The following is a 17,907-nucleotide window of genomic DNA, read 5'->3' as shown; positions in this document are numbered from 1 at the left end:
TTCGGAGGCTGTCCCTAGAGTTCCTAGCTCTCCTCAAACGAAAATTTTCGAAGTGGAAGACCTAAAACTGCATTAGGCTATTTGTATAGATGATGAGGGGCGGACGGTAGGTTTCAGGAGCTCTTCCTCAGAACCTTATGCAGTCTTTACTTGTTTTGACTTTAAAGTCAAAGGGAACACCGACACAACTGTGCCTTTTGGTTCATTTAGCGCCACTGTATGAAAACTACCTTTTCTTATAGGACTCTAGGTTCACTATAAGAAGAGGGGCAGGACGAGGACCAATAAACCAGAACTCTGTTTTCAAAACAAAAAGATGCATCTAGATTGTAAAGTTAATTGTTCGTATCTCGTCCAAAGACGGCTGCTCAAGGGCTGATTATATCAGGACTACTGAAAAACGTCTGGAAGATGTTGCAACATCGGCCGATGTTTCACCGACATTGCCACCAAGTCCATCATTTAGACAGGGGAGCCAACTGCCCTCCTGGATTTGAGAAATTGATGCACCAGTGTTGGTACGGGCCATGACAACTATTTTGTTTTCTTGTAGATAAATGAACGGATTATAATCGTATGTGTATCGCATGAAAGATAGAGTATATGCAGAACAGGAACTAATCACTGAGTTGTAGCTGGTATATAGTAGCGCACAGTTTCGGGAGGGATCATCCGAAATTTTTGAACTCCCTAGGGCCGAATTTAGCTCCATGCCGGCCCTAGGCAAATTTGAAATCTTCGCCCCCTAACTCCCTTTAAGAAGCAAAATATCCTTGACTTAAAAAAACGTAAAAAAGTGTTCCCCAGATTCAAACTGTCAAACTTATGAAGAAATGATTTCGTTTCACATTCTGAGGCGCCCCGATGAAATGATCACAGTGATCTCCCAAAAAATTTTTTATTCGGCAAATTTTGCTGACGATTCGGCAAATACCATGATTGAAAAACATTTGACTTTCATAAGATATATCTTATCCCGAAAAATTGTCTCTGTGGAAAATGAAAGAATGCTAATATTTTACTTTCAAGACTAACAATTTAATTCAAAAAATGTGTATTATAATAGCAAATTTGCCGCCCTTAGGCAGCTGCCTACTCTGCCTATTGAGAAATTGGGCCCTGATAACACCCCAGAAATTTTATTAAAATAAAGTTTTAAAAACTCAATTTTCGGGGTATCGAGGCATTAACTGAGGGGCTGGATTTAGTAATCTCCCTCGAAAATGTTTCAAAATTTAAATTTCCCAGTAATTTCTGAAAATTAGGAAACTAAAAACACATTTTGTATGTTTTTGATGATGTACGGAGAAAGGTCAGGTTTCGCCGGGAGCTGGCCCGAAAATACTTTTTGAAAATAACGCTTAGAAACCAAAATATTCTGTCATTATACATTGAGAAGTTAGAAGAGGAGGGGTGCTCTTCTAGCTCTTCAGCTGTCCAGCCTAAAAATGCACCTTTAGGTAATGTTTGCTTACATTAAAAGAAGGTGCTTAGAATCCTTCCTTCCTGGAAATATTTTGCCTTTGAGGCTCTAAAAATTCGATTTTTAACTATATTTATACATATTTTAGAAAGGGATGGAAGATTCGTGAGCTCCTCCAAAAAACCTCCTTTTAAAGCTATCATCACGATATAAACTAAGGAGGGAGGGGGGTCCTATCAAAACTCGCTTGTAGTTGAAGTCCCAAAAAAATTCATTTAAGTTGTTTAAGTAAGTTAAGTGATAAGGGCTGGATAAGCTAGTTTCCGTTGACATTTTTTTCCAAATAAAGACTTAAAAATGCAATTTTTTGCTACATATCAAGGCATTTGTGAAAGGGCGCAGGAAAAGGGGTTCTCCTCCTAGTTTCGAAATTAAAACCATAAAAACGAAAATTTAGGCTCTCTTTGGTCTTGTGAACAATAAGTATACTCTGAGAACCGCAGCATTTAGAGATCGTCCAAGTGTCTGCAGTTAATTAAACATTTTGGAAACAAAAGTTTTGTTTTGAGGATAGGGATATAATTTATCTCCCAATTAAGGCCTATACTTCTTTTTCAGTAAAATACATGTGTTAAATTTTGTTATCTTCTCATATTTTTTTCCTTAAAGAACTCCTGCAATCACAAGGCTTTGGGAGGGGCCATGGCCCCCAACTAGATCCTGGTAGCGCAGCGAGGGCTGAGAAATCAGTCAGTTGGTGAATCGTGTGCAAGACCACATAAAACAGAGTGTGGACTGCAGCTACTCATGTTAACTTTATGCGTGCTGAGTTATTTTTGTGCCCCGTGAAGGCCATATTTCCCTGTATTCTACCATAATAAATTAGTGTCAGTGATGTTCCCGTCAGTTTTTCTGAGGGTATACTCCCAGTAGTTTTATGCACAATATGTGTATGCGATCATATACATAATATGCAAATTTTTAAAACTTGAGTGTATACCCTATATGTCTAATAAATGTTTAAGAGTATATGGCGTATATGGAATATACTCAATGGGAACACCACTGATTAGCGTTACTATTCATTGTCCACTAGGCTGGTTCAAAAGTACATGTATAAAAAAAAGTTTCTCCTAGATACCAGGACACTCCACAATATTTTTAGACTTGTAAATAGTAACATACTGGCAGAATTTTAGCTTCCTATTTCAACTGAAAGAGGGTTCTCAACCCCCGCCCCCAAACTTTATAAGTATGAGGAAAGAGGCTAAAAAAAATATATACTTAACTGAAAAAACAATGCCACACATTATAATATACACTAGTAACATGCACACATTGCAATAAAACATTTACAAAAAAGAAAAACAGCTGGGGAGAATAAATGTTTCTAAATTTTTCTTTTTCTATGCTATGGCTAATGTTAAATTAATAGCTCCACTGAGCACCCTCTTAAAATTTGAGTAAGAAGCTAAAACTTTTACAGCGTAATACTATTAGTAAGTCTAAAGAAAAATAGGGGGTGTCCTGGACTCTAGCTGAAAAGAAGTTTTTTTATAAACACCCTAATGTCCACACATGTTGCTAACACCTTGTTCTTTTGTCTGTATATATCATTTTCCAACCGGGCTGGTATCTTCAAGAAAAAAAATAGTTGCAATGACTTTTGTGCCAACCCTTTGTATTTATAAAATGTAAATTGGTGTGGTTTTGGTCCCCACCACACCACTACCCAATTTGGAATTGGTGTGGTATAATTTCACTGCAGTGACACTATTTGCCCCCTCCCTTCCCCTGGAAAAGCTCATAACGAAACATGCTATAGAGAGCAATGCCTTCAATGGCACCTCCAGTCGCACAAGATCCTATCACACATTGCCCCCCACCCCTTCTACAATTTAATCTCCTTACAAAGAAACCCCTATCCCTTTTTTTAAACATTGTTATGGAATTTACTTCATGGTGATGGTTAAATGGACATGGTGGCTTTTGTGGATTAGTTCGCATGCTGGATGAGGCCCAAAAAGCCATATGTTGATCACCGTTGCTTTAGACCTTTGTGACAATAAGAAATTCTGAACATTCTTCCTTTCTTATTTCATTTCATCGACATTATGAAAAATAATGAATTATCTTTTTGTGCTTTTAATTCAGTAATTTTGTTGAAGAAAAGAAAAAGCAAAATTCTTATGTTATTTTGCATATAGGATTGTTACTTGCAGTAAAATACATTTTGAACTTTAAAATAGCTTTGTATGTTTCATAATACATTTTTCGCCAGTTGAACTCGAGTGATAACTATTTTTTAAAACTTAAATCATCAAATGCATTTTACCATTTCTCAATTCTTCTGAGAACCAAATATTTAATGATATCTTTAAGATTGGAACACAGAAAAGTTTATTTATGGACAGAGTTATGATTACTTTTTTTCATTACATTATACTTTGAATGTTTTTTTATATGATAGCTCAATATTTTAAATTCTTACTCACTAATGTGTTTATTAATGATCATACCAATCCAAATAGAAAATAATTTGCAACAATTAAATACAAGAATTGGTATTAGGTATAGTATAAAATGTCAAAAGATATTGTCTGTTGAAAGAAAAAAAAAAGCGTACAAAGAAAAACATATATGGAGCATTGAAATTATATTATATATGTACTTTAAATGAAGAAAAATGTTGTTTTGGAGACTCAAAAAGAAAGAAATATAGACAAGAATATAGAAAAAAATAAGTAAAATTTATTTGCAACAATAATTTTTGTTCAAATTTTTTACAACAATTAAGAGTTAAAAATGAGCAACAATCAAAAGTACAAAACAGTAATTTTTAATAGCTGTCATCTTTATCACATTTCTTTTCCCTTTCTTCAAGTCAGTTTCCAATTAACAACTGAAAAATAAAAATCAAATAAATAAGTTTGCATTTCAGAGGTATATGTTCAAAACAAGTTTAATGTGCACAAATCTCTGCATGTACTGCTGTCAACAAGGCAAATATGACAGTTGCCAAGGGGTCAGATATAGTTTAGGCCTTTTCCCCCTTAAAAATATGCAAAAACAATCTGTAGACAGTGGCGTACCTAGCATGGGCAACACCTAGAAGCGAAAGAAACTAGTTTTGAAAAATGAGTGGAGAGCGTTTAAATCCCCCCAACTAGTATCCCTGAATGTCTCTTTAAAACTTCGTTTTTTAGGACTTGAACTTCAAAATAGTTTTTGGGGAGAGCCCTAGAACCGCCCTGCCTGTAACATCAATGAAGTTATTCCGAAACTGCGTTTTTAGAACTTTAATTTTGAAAAGATAGGCGGAGGGAACTTCAAAAAGCCCCATTCCTTTCATTACACTAACATCAACAAATATAGCCTATAATAGCGTTTTAAAGATTTCAATTTCTAAAAATTTCCGCAGAAGGCCTCCCTAATTTTTCCTCCCCACAGCATTACCAAAAACCGTCTAAAACTGCGTTCTTAAGACCATAATTTAAAAAAAAAAATCCGGGAGAGAATATACCGCCCTCCACCTCTATCCACCGAAAGCGAGATTTCTTTAGCAGTGCCCTCCTAACACTATTTTTTGGTTGCACCTTGGTAGTGTTACTGTGATTCTTCAACAGGGCCGATCCTAGGGTGTCAGCCGCCCACGTGCGAAGACCAAATGTGCCTCCCCTCAAAAGTAATTTTCATATTTTGACTAATATTCAACGTCCACATAAATCTTTCTTCAAATTTCTATATCAAGTTCTAATTAAAAAAAAAAAAAACAGAAGAATGATGAACTTATAAAAAGGAAGAAAAGTTAAATAGTAAGAAACTCCTTAGGTACAATTTATATCTTCGAAGAAAGTAATAAATACCAAAATTTACTAGTCACGTATTTTATAGCCTGTCTTCGGTGACATCAGAAGAAGAATGCAGGAGGGGGGAGGCAGGGGGTCAGGGAAGGAGGGATTGCGCCCAGAAAATTATCGAAATTGGAGTAAAAAAAGTTTTAGTTAATCTTTGGCTGTGTTTGATTGCAAGGACAAAAGAGTCGGGCATATTCAAGGTGCATGGAGAAATTCTTGAAATTGATGTTATTGCAGTTTTAGGAACTTTTTCAAGACTTCAGGAAAAAGTAATTTCAGAGTATTTCCCTAAAATTCTTTCAAAATTGAAATCAATTTGAAGTTATTTTTTGTGACCATAGCTTAGGAAGGATCAGTTCTCTTCCCAAAAATTTTTCGAAACTGAAGTTTTAAACACGCCATTTTGGGTTATCTTTGTTGACGTTGCTAGAGGGAGGAAGATTCAATCGTCTTCCATCGAAAGTTTTCGAAATTGAAGTTTAAAATGCAAATGTAGGTTTTCTTTGGTGATGGTAGGGGATCTTTCAGCTTTTCTCCTGTAATTTCTCGGCACTTATTGTGTCAAAAACCGATTTTTTGGCTATATCTGAAAATGATAGGGGAAACGCAAAAATATTCCGAACCGAAATTTTTTTGGAACTAAAATCTTTTTTAGGCAATTTTTAGGACGGATATGTTTTGGGGCTCCTAAGCGGATATTTCTAAAAGTGCAATTTTATACTATCTTTGGTGACGTTAACGAAACCGGGAAGCTTTGAACGGGTCTTTTGGATATTTTTCGATATTAAGAGCCAGTTTTTACAAGAGTCAGACAGGTCAGATCATGCCATTTTTGATTTTGCAAAAAACTTTAGTGGTTTCTTTGAATGATTTTAGAAGACACATATCTTTTCTTTTCTTAGAAAATTTTTTTTTATGACCTACAAAAACACTGAAAGTTGGTCTTAACTTAGGGTTTTTCTCACACATATCGACATTTTTTAATAATTCAATTATCTCTGCGCATGGAGCATCAGCAAAAGTAATCTTTGTGATTACACCATGATATTTAGTGCCTCAAATGAAATATATCACAAATTTTATGGCTGACCTTCAGTGGACCCTGGCAAGGCTGGCTAAACTGACGAAGTAAGTGAAAATGTGTCATGTTTGAGGCATCTCGGTTCCATGCACTGCGGTTCAACCATAGTTTTTATGAGCAATTTGTGTAGCGATATATATAAATTATTAAATAGGCTCATTAAATGTATGGTTAATTCTCAATGCTAAGAAAAAAGAGCAGTTTTGTCATCAAAATATGATAAAATGTGTACTTTTTAGGGGCCTGTATCTCAGTGCACTGAGGGTCAGTATAGAACACACTGCTTGCATTTCAAACTAGAGTATGTGTATTTTCACAATCAAGTGACAGAACTATTGGCAAATTATTTTCAAGAACACTATATGTATTTAAAAATAGTAAAATGAATTATTTAGTTTTTAATTTAATCAACATATACGGTTTAAACTTTGCTCCAGGGATTTCCAGATACTATCTAAAAAACTAATATGATCAAAAACGTACCATAAAAGATTTATAGACTTGCAAATGGACTAATTATGCTTACTCACATACTTTATAATATGATCACTAGAAGCAAGGTTTTAAAAAAAGGTTACTATTGCGGTAAAAATGTAAGTTATATTTGTAACACTTTTTTGAAGGTGTTTTAGGTATATTTTAAATTATTTTAATTAAGATAGCCTTTTTTTCATTTGTACTGTACATTATAGTTTGTTGACATTTGTTTAGTCTGTGCATTATAGTGACAAAAATTATTTTCTCTGCACATGATAGCAAACAACTACTAAGTCATATTTTATTACTTATGATAAAAGCAATACTATGACATTATAAAACAAGGGTATTGTTCAGACAAAGGGGGTGAGAAAGGATTGTTCCCACAGACTTTAGTTTTAGATCATATTACCGATCTCAGAATGTCTTAATGCAAGTAGGGATTATTATGAACCCCAGTTTCCTTGGCTGGTTTCCAAGTAAAGAAAATGCAAAAGAAAAGTTCTGTACAAATAGAAATTGATGTTACACAACTAAAAGAAGTTGCTAACATCATAAAAACATTTAAATGGTACAAATAGCAACTAGAATCGGAGACACATGCTTTTTAGGGTTACAAAGGACTTTTGATAATTAAGTAAAAAAAAAAACAACCTTATTATTGAAAAGACATCAAACAAAACATAAGAAGTCTTTTCATCCACAAGCTAATTTTTGTTTGCTTATTGCATGAAAGTTAATATTTTATTTGCAGCTAAGAATAGTTTATAGCCAAGGAATACTTACCACCACTTAATTAGAAATAGCGTAATCATCAGCAGAACTTCCTCCACAGCATGTAAAGCATGGTCATCACTACAGGCATTCTTATTTGTAATCTCCATTCACAATCTCTGAAATTTGAAGCAAAATTTTTAATCATAAGATAAAACTGTAATTTAATAACAGAAATCAAAAGAATGTAATGACTGCATTTGTGCAAAGTATAAGAAACGAGAAATATTAAATAAGTGCTTCCTTTTTGAAAGGGGCGGATCCACGGATATCATGACTTTAATTGACCAAATATAATCTAAATTGCTTTTTTTTGGAACTTTTTTTCTTCATGCATAATTATCTTATATTCAAATAAATTTAACACAAGTGCGGCATATTTGTAGCATAATTCAATAAATTACCTAACTGCACGTACATGTGTGTGCGTTGCTATTCATCTCTTTTATATTTTTCTTAATCTTTACCAATATATACACTCTAGCTTAGTGGCAGATCTAGCCAATCATTTTGGGAGAGGCCATCCAAAATTTTTGAACTCTTCAGATATTTTATTAAAATGAAATTTTAAAAACTCAATTTTAAGCATGTTTGTACTTTGTACCTAAAATTATTTGCACTTTATGATTACATTTATAAAGTTATTTTTAAAAAATTTAACAGTTTCATTTTCAGCTAATCGATGAAATACAACTCAAATTCAAAATAATAGAATACTTCCCACATTTTGGAAAAAAGTTTATTCCAACCAAATATAAGTGCAAATTAGGCATTTAAATGAACATGCTACCTTTCTTAGACATTAAAGTGTGAACTTCATCTGAAATATACTCAATTAAAAGTAATCTTAGACAGAATAATCCAAACGTTTATAGTGATGAAGATTTACGTTGAGTCAAAAAATTAGAATATTCAAATTAAAGGGGGGAAAACACTTTCAAAAGAAACAACATTAATACTAGAATGCGTCATTTTTTGCTGAATTCGATGCTTTAATCTTTTCTCTCATAGATTCTACCACCTATTTGCATTAATCGTTTCTGACACTGTTTCCATACTCTCTTCAATGCGGCAACAAGCTAAATTTTGTTGGCGGGCACCAGATCTTGAACGGATTTATTTAGATTTGATGGTACCACAAATTCTTGATTGTATTGAGATTGGCAGAGTTGCTTTACCAGTTCAATACCGAAATTCCTCTTTCTGTTTAAAATCTATGAGTCGATTTAGAGATGTGACACGGAGTAGAACCTTGCTGGAAGATAAAATGTGTCGCTAAATGGGTAACTGATGTGCCTCAGATGAAGTATCATTCAGTATTATTGATTAACAGCGGAAATCACGCATTGTTTTATTTTATGATATATATATAACTTCCCAATTCCAGCAGCTGTCATGCACCCACAAACCAAGAAGGATGTGACAAAGTGGAGAGAACCTCTTACACAAGATTTCTCATACGCTTTTCCTTTTAAACCTCAAACCCAAACACCTTTTTTTGTTTACAGATATTTCAAAAATGATTCATCACTGAATATAATACTTTTCCAACGTTGTTGCCCCTGTTTGAGGTTGCCCCTGATCTCCTCTTTTTTCGACAGATATTACAAATAAATATGCATCACTGAATAAAATGTCTTTTCAGTCTTGTTGCACCCAAATGAGCTTCTCTTTGCTCCAGGATAGTTGTGCACTTTTCTGCTTCATGTTTATCTTTGGTTTTACTTCGTAGATCCGCAATTAAAACTGCAGTTTATGCAACCATCCAAGTGTAGTTGGCGTGGATAAGATAACTATACATTCTGTCCATCACTTATGGACATAAGAAGCATTTTCAAACGATTATTTTGGACAATTTACTTTAATTTGAATTCATCTTTGCCAGGTGTTACAATTTTTCTACCTCTTGTGTGATAAATGCCAGACATAAGTATTCTTATTAGGATTTTTTCGTTTTTCATTTTTTTTTTAAATAAAAATATTTCTGTTCAGTATTTTTCTTTAACATTTTATTCAGCTCAATATCAATAGTTTATGTTTAATTTGAACTATGAATCGTGTTGATAACTCAATAGGGAAGTTACAACCTATTAAATGTTCATATTTTGGCCATTGCATATTTGTTAATTGACCCTCAAAACTAAAAAATTCACCATCGCCGAATTTTAAAACACCGTGGTTGATTTTTAATGAATTTTTAAAAATCCACGTGCAAAAGTGAGCTCTTCTGAAACGTCACGAGCCTACGTCACAGGGCGCGAATGGGCAGCCTTCCGCCGAAGATCCCTTGTTTTCGCTAGGGACATTTTGAGCGCGCTGATATTTTTATTTTTTAGAAATTCAATAATCCTTTTGAACACACTATGGAGGCCGGATTCATTAAAGCACAATCTAAATAATCTTCCTCAAATAATATCAATGGTGATATTCGAATATTTCCAAGAGGATGAGAGGTTTAATGTTCCAGAAATGCGAGGAGATAAGCCTTTTACGTTTCATCTTCGAAGTCGAATGCACATTCTTCGGTTTCTCCCATGACATGGGAACCGGTTCGCTAGCATTTCTCTCCTATCGGACGTCACTTCCTATGCCATCTGACATCACAGGCGCTTGAACTTTAAAAATTAATTTAAAAAAAACTACTTATCGTATCGCAAAAATTTTTTCACCTATGATGTTCATACATGTTACTCTATCATATAAAAATAAAATTGAAAAATCGAAAACTTCCCTATAGGTTAATTTTTAATTGTTGCATTAGGATGCTCTCTTAACCAATACACGTTCACTTTTATGGGCCTATGAGAGGTCATGTCAGCTTTGTCAGAAAGAGAGCAGGGATCCTTGGAAGGAACCTGCTCTGAATGATAGTAATATAAGTTTTGAAAACTCTATAGGGGGAGGAAATCCGGAGATCTACTGACAAAGGGGCCCATATTTACCTTCGGCGACCTTGTGAATTCTTCCCTTTGACTATAGTTAAAAATTAAATAACTCTTTGAACAATGCAGAAAACATCTTAAAACTTCAAACATTCACCCATAACACAGAGCTATGAAAGATTACATATTGTTAAGTCAGTATTTTAATTTCTCTGTAATGAAGTCCCATATTTTCTTTATAAAAGATATATCAAACAGATAGAAATCTAAATATTGTTATTGCGGTAGTAGATATATATCGATATATGATGGTATATCGGTATATTGCCCAGCCCTAGTGATGTATGAAAATGAAAAAGTGAAGATGTAGTAGTAATGTTATTGTGGGACGGGGAGGAGTAGAGTAGTAATTGCCCTCCCACTGATTATTTTAAATCACGGGCCCGGATGCAGTGGTACCCTCATTATTGAAACTCTGCACATGCTTCTGGTACATAATAAAATTTGAGTTTGGAATAGAATATCGATTATATCAAAGTAAGCCCTAAATTTTAAAACCATTGTTGATGCTACTTGAGCAAGCGAGGTTTTAGATTTATATATTAACTAGCAAAAATTCCTGGCGTAGCCTGGGTCAATAATAATTGTGAGAAACAATCGCTACTTTCTTTCGTTTTGTTTTAACTGAAAGAACTCAAAACACACCGCTTTGACGTGATTAAAAATCGAGCTTCTTCCTTACCCATAAAAGTAAAATAGCAATAAGTATAAAGAACAAACGAGTACAGTAGAAGACCGTTATAACGCACACCTTGGGACCAGAGCTTTTGCGTTATACAGGTTTTGGCGTTATATAAGTCATTTCACAAATTTTGAAACTAATATTCAAAATATATCTATATTAGCACTTCAGAATGAGTTCTATCTGCAATGAGTATTAAAACACTAATTATACAACTAATCATTCATAAATAAACATGCTTTACCATTAAAAGGAAGTGAATTATCCTGCACCTCTGTCAGCTTCATGGTTTGCATTAACAGCTGCATTTTCAAGAGCCATCTGATATTTTCTCTTTACTGTGAATATTAATTTTCATTTAAAAGCTTTGAATTAAGCTGGAAAGATGAAAAACTGTTTCAAAATTTAATTTTCCTAACAATTTTTATGTTAGGAAGGCAAAACAAAGAAATTTTTTAAACTTAAAAACCTATTGTTTACTTCTGAAAAGTTGTGCAGTTTATAGAGAATTGCGTTATATAAGTCGGCGCTGTTTCTCTAAGTGTGCAAAAAGTAGAGTTTCCAAATGTTTGAAATAAAGTAGAAAAAAGTAGAGTTTCCAAATGACTTTAAACCAGGGTTGGCCGAATTGGACCCAATTGGGTTGGACCCAATGGGTTTTTTTGAAAAAACCCATTTAAAAAACCCCATTATTTAGCCCACTTTTGGGTTTTTTAAAATTTTCTGAGAAGTTTAAAAAAAAATTAATTTAAATACTTTCATAATTTAAATTTCTTTTTTATTTGTTCTTCATCACAGACAATGAACACAAAAAATGAATTTTGAACTTTAATAGTATTTCTTAACACTTAACAGCATTAAAAAAATACTTCAAAGATTTTAAATAAATATATTTAACTTTTTTCTTTAACTGGTCAATAAATAACTCAAATTATCTTGACTGTGTCCTGTCTCGTCTGATTTTCTCAATATTTGTAGATTGTACAGAGGAAACTACTCTAGTTAAAAGGCTTTCAGGTGAATTATTTTCTGCAAACCAACACGTCACAAATCTCGAATAAACACAAGGTATATTTTTAGAAATTAACAGATTTTTCAAACAGTCAATAGAAAACAGAACAGGATGTACAGTATTTTCATTATCTTCGAAAAAGTTTAATATTTCTTACTCTGTGCACAGAAGTAGAAAAACAGGCAACATTCAATTCAAAGAAATGTGTTGATTAAGCTGGAATTCAGTAAAAACTGATTTAAACTACTTGAGGTTCTACAGTAGTTTTGCATAACAAAATGATATACAATAAAGTAATATGCAAAAAAAAAAAAAAAAAAATGTAGTAATTAAAAACGAACAATAGATTTTATCACTCGAGAAGTAACTTTGCCTAACTGTTGGTAATAATGAAAACTAAAAAAAATCTGAAACTTCACCATTCTTTGGTTTTGTAGTCTTTTATACTTTTCTTCAGAATATGCTGAATTTTAACTAGTTTTCCAGCTTTTTTTACCCAAAGACAATTTTTGCACTTTGTCTATACACTTACGCTACAATATGCTACAAGTACCCCCACATTTTCCCTAAAAAAAGACAAAAAAACCCACATTTCTTTTAAAAAAACCCAACTTTAGCTGGGTTTTTTTGGGTTTTATTTAAAAAAACCCAAAAAACCCTGGGTCCATGGGCTTTCTAAAAAAAACCTGGGTTTTTGCCAACCCTGCTTTAAACTTATGTTTGCTCCGGAGAAGCCTTGATTCAAAATTTTCATTATGATTACTTTTAATATTGCTGTTGTTAGGCACAGAACTTTTGTAACGATGGGATTTATATTTAATCATTTAATGGAGAAATTACATGACATTTAATGTTTTCCATCATAACGTTTTTAAACTAAGCTTTTTAGGAATAAATAATAGCCTAAGTTGCTCCCTGATAATGTAGCTATCTTGGTGAAAAAATAGTTAAAATGGGTCCAGTAGTTTTTAAGATTACCCCGGACATACATACAAAAGTAGTCATTTATGTATATAGATGAGGATAAAAATCCTAAGATAGCAATAAATGTCATGCTTGCTGCAGAGAAGCCTTTAATCAAAATTTTCATTATGATTACTTTTAATATTGAATATTTCTGTTGTTAGGCAACAAACTTTTGTAACAATGGGTTTTATATTAATCATTTAATGGGGAAATTACATGACATTTACTGTTTTTGATCATAACGTTTTTAAACTATGATTTTTAAGAATAAATTATAGCCTAAGTTGCTCCCTGATAATGTAGCTATCTATGGTGAAAAAATGGTTAAAATCGGTTCAGTAGTTTTGAAGATTACGCTGGACATACATACATACAGAAGTAGCTATTTATGTATAAAGATAAGTGCATTAAATTTACCTATAATTCTTAGTTTTTTGATGAGATGAGGCTACGAAAATGTTTTTTCAAATCTAATTAGGTTTGTAAACAACAAAAATGACTTTCAAGTACAGTAGAAGACCGTAATAAAGCACACCTTGGGACCAGAGCTTTTGCGTTATACAGGTTTTGGCATTATATAGGTCATTTCACAAATTTTGAAACTAATATTCAGAATATATATATATATATATATATATATATATATATATATATATATATATATTAGCACTTCAGAATTCTGCAATGAGTATTAAAACACAACTAATCATCCACAAATAAATATGCTTTACATTTAAAAGAAAGTGAATTATCCTTCACTTCTGCCAGTTTCATAGTTTGCATAACAGCTGCATTTTCAAGAGCCATCTGATATTTTCTTTTTACTGTGAATATTGATTTTCATTTAAAAGCTTTGAATTAAGCTGGAAAGATGAAAAACTTTCAAAATTCAATTTTCCTAACAACTTTTATATTAGCAAGGCAAAACAAAGGGATTTTTTAAACTTCAATTCCTATTGTTTACTTCTGAAAAGTTGTGCGGTTTATAGAGAATTGCGTTACATAGGTCGGCGTTATAAAGGTATTCTACTGTATATATACATCTATGTACTACTTATGTGATATTGATTCATACCAAAATAAGTTAAAAAATTAGCACATCTACATTAAAATATTTTATCCAACATTTTCATAGCTTTCTTCTTATTAGCAAAATTTTTTAATCTTTGAGTTACACAGCAAAATCTGAACTATTATCAATAATTTACATGATACAATACAATGATATGTAAAAAGAACTGAATTTGTCAAAAGGAAAAAGACAAATTTCAACTCAAAATTTATTCTTAAATAACAAGTAGACAAAATGAAATTTTAAAAGATTAAGCATTATAAGTAACAAATCTGGCTAATCATATTAGTACTTGAACTAGAGAAAACGGGTAAACAAACAGAAAAAAAAACACACAATAACAATTTTTAAATAAAATGCTAACGAAAGAATATGTTTTTTTTTCTATTCAGCCTGAATTTCAATTATATTAAGAAAATATCATAATACTTACGACTTACGTAGAAAACCACAAGTAGATTTCTCACGAATCGCCATGTTGTTAAGCAAAAACAAGACAACATTCTGGAACTTCCGGTTGACATCGAAATCAATCAGTTGGATCAAACTATAACTATTTCTAATAATACTATTGACGCCAAGCTGGCAACCCGGCGCTAATTGCTTTATGGCAACCCATGGACAACTCCTTTGGAATGCCGCGGTTAGCCTATTGTTATGGCTTGGGTCAAGTTTTCCTCGAATGAGACGCCCTCCCATTAGACAGTGACTTCAGTGCCCCCTATAGTTCGTTGGAGTTGCGAATATTTTAACTTAACAGATGTTGTAGCGATTTTACATTGTAGTAAAGAAGAAACTTTGCATCAAAAACTCTCCCCACTTTTGTGCGCCTAGTCGTTCAGTATAATATAATACAACCAAATGATATTTATCTCTCATCATAAATGGCAACATCAGTTTGATATGTCCCATGTTTATGTTTATCAACAAAAATTTCGCACGATTTGAGCGATTTTAATAGACATGTGCTAGCCGAAATATGTTACCTTCTTTTATTGGATTGAATAAGCATAAATTATTTTCAAAGAACAAATGTAGCTCTTATTTTTGAATCGGCGCTTCCATTTGTTATTTCCCCATCTGAATTCATTTACTTTAAAAATTTCAAATTTTAAGCATACGTGTTGTCTTCAAGTATTATTTTATACACTTTTTCTTTTTGTAAGTTATACTTTTGCGCTTTCTGCATCTCTCAAATGAATCCCAGATTTCTTGCTGAAATTTTAATCACTTAATATTGTTGTAAAAAATACTTTTTATGGAAAAAATTTTAAATTCATGTAATAATTCAGTTCTTTGGCACACCATGTAGGAATGAAAAGAGATTTGCGAAGCATTGTCAGAACATTAATTTTGTCTGTAAAACTACCTACTGAAATCTATCAGCGTTTTTTGCTTATCATTTTTAGTTTAAATTGTGTTAAGATACTCACTGTTGTGCTCTGACTTTTAAGCAGGATCGTGGCTATTGAACTAATTGCTGTAACTTTTCCTCCTATACATACTCAGGTTTTTTTTTTTTTTTTTTTTTTTTTTAATGCAATCCTTATAGTCATATGATTGAAATGTTGGTGACCAAGGTGAATTCTTAAATTTTCCAGTGCAGGAACGCCAACAAGAAATAGTTGAATTCTGAGTTGTGACTAACTTTATGGGAAAGGGAACTTCACTTTTCCAAAAAATCTGTACTGGAATGGTGTCTTGGCACAAATTCATCCCTGGCTGGTGAATGAAAGAAAACAAAATTCTGCTTACTAAAGTTTAACGAGTTTCCTTACAAAGTAACACTCATGTTGCTATAGTGCAGTCAGTGAGAAATGATATTGGAAGTTAACAAAGAGGATTGCTTAGCAGTAAGGTACCTCCCCTAAGCCAGGGCTAAGACGCAATGTACTAGACAGCCCAGTTATATCCTGCAACTGCAGTTTCATTCTTATTTGAACTCCTCAGTCATGAATAATGAATAACCAAGTTAAATGCAGATGTTATCTATATTGAATAGTTCTGCCTTGACCCTGGATTAAGTGTGGTTACTTACTGCCCAAGCTTTGCTTTTAATTCACGAGTTGAACCTCACCATGCTGCTGACATTCGCTTGTAAGATAACTTCATTTTATCTACCAGTTTGTTGGCACTTTCAGCTTCGATAAGGTTACATCTGCCTCCAGCTCGGTTATTTATTCTTCCTGACTGAGAAGTTCTAATGAGAATAAAACTGCAGTCTCAGGATGTGATAACTAGGCTGTCTGGTACATTGCATGTAAAGAGGATTGCTGTTTGGTGCTAACATTTGCCGTTGGCAATTCTGCTCACGACCATTTTGCTTATCTGATTGGTACTGTTTTCAACATCTGAGTGCCAAGAAGATACCAATATTGCCAAGTGTCACACTGCTTTATTGTGGAAATAAAGTAGCGTTATCACTTCTGGCCAAATGCACAATAGGTGGAACTTACAAAACTCATTTTTGCTGGGTCTGCTTTTAAACATCTGCATGAATATTAAACTTCTTGTAAATTACTTCAGTAAAAATCTTAAAAACTAAACTGAATCTTAGGTTTTGGGAAAATACATGTGTTTCAATCATAATTAATATCAGTAAAAGTTTGCTTCAGACATAACGATTGTACAAGTGAACTGATTTTAAATGTTTAATTTTTTTATTATTGAAATAAAAATGCATTTTAATGTCAGATTTTTAAAATTTTCTTTAAATCTATTTAAAATACAGTTGATTCCGGTTAATAGGGCCACATTAGGGCAGAACCATTTTGATGCTACTATCTGGTCCGATTAAGCAAATAGTGACCTGTCTAGCTTGAGCAAACATGCTATACGCAAAGCATTTAAATGTCATTACGATTATTGTGAACCCCACATGTACGGTAGGTATACAAAAAAAAAAATGTTTACGAAATTTTTCCATTAAAAAATAAATTAAAAATAAAATGAATAATCTTTTTACATTTGTTCAACAACGTGTTCAGACAAATACAGTTTTATTTATTCCTACCAGTCAGTATCGATTCAAGTGAATATGCAGAAGTAATTAAAAATGAGATTGAAAAAATAAATGCTAAAAAGCATTAATCGGCCATTAAAAATTTCAGTAAAATGTAAATTATAAATTTTATAACGAAAATTTTTTTGGAAAAAATTTGCATATTATTGAATGCAGTGCCTTCCCTACAAGGGGGGAGGAGATGGTCCGCCCTAGGTGTCACTCGTCTGGGGGGATGACGCCCAAACTGGAATTGTAAGATTATGAAAAACATAAAGCTGAAATGCAATTTTAAGACTATAAATTTAAAAAATTGTACGGGGGAGAACCCCCCCCCCCCTCCTCCCGTATCATGGAGTGAATATTATAGGTACTCAGGATTAGGTTCATATTGTCAAATAGTGATTTCCTGTTAAACCGTAAAACTGAAATCCATAATTTTTCCTGTGTTTCAGATATGTTTGTAATAATTAAGGGGCCATCAATTTCATACTCTTTCTTATTTTTTAGACTTTACAACGGCTCTACACAAGTGCATCCAGGGCAAGTTATATAAAAAAAAACGTTCATAGTTTTGTTTGTCTGAAGTACATTAACCCATTTTCGTCAACACAAATAGA

General features: G+C 32.9%; 1 long non-coding RNA gene across 1 annotated transcript; it reads right to left on the bottom strand.

Annotated features, from left to right (window-relative positions):
- Nucleotides 1–4,223: 4,223 nt before the first annotated feature.
- LOC129225233 (uncharacterized) lies at nucleotides 4,224–14,809 on the bottom strand. Its single transcript, XR_008580729.1, has 4 exons — nucleotides 14,720–14,809; nucleotides 11,481–11,613; nucleotides 7,625–7,731; nucleotides 4,224–4,325 (listed from the first exon to the last, which is right to left on the bottom strand). It is a non-coding gene; the product is annotated as an uncharacterized LOC129225233 (long non-coding RNA).
- Between the last annotated feature and the right edge of the window lie 3,098 nt (nucleotides 14,810–17,907).

The sequence above is a fragment of the Uloborus diversus genome, chromosome 6, assembly GCF_026930045.1.
Source record: "Uloborus diversus isolate 005 chromosome 6, Udiv.v.3.1, whole genome shotgun sequence".
NCBI classification, from domain to species: Eukaryota; Metazoa; Arthropoda; class Arachnida; order Araneae; family Uloboridae; genus Uloborus; species Uloborus diversus.
This window is presented reverse-complemented; position numbering and strand designations above follow the sequence as displayed.